This window comes from Myotis brandtii, unplaced genomic scaffold, assembly GCF_000412655.1.
Source record: "Myotis brandtii unplaced genomic scaffold, ASM41265v1 scaffold693, whole genome shotgun sequence".
Taxonomy (NCBI): Eukaryota; Metazoa; Chordata; class Mammalia; order Chiroptera; family Vespertilionidae; genus Myotis; species Myotis brandtii.
Window position 1 is genome coordinate 2,028,779 of NW_005370710.1, and position 201 is coordinate 2,028,979.

Consider the following 201-nt stretch of genomic DNA (forward strand, 5'->3'; position numbering starts at 1 on the left):
GCCGGGGTGGGGGTGGGGGCCCCTCGCAGCCGCAAGAGCGTTGTCCAACACGTGAGGCTCATGTGATGGAGCCGGGGGAGGGCGGGCCGGGCGCTCCTTCCCTCCCCGGCAGCGGCCAGACGTGCCTGGAGTCACAGGGTAGAACACGTAGCTCCAACCCACCCACTCGCTCCCATTTAACCCAGCCCGCAGCCTCTCCCT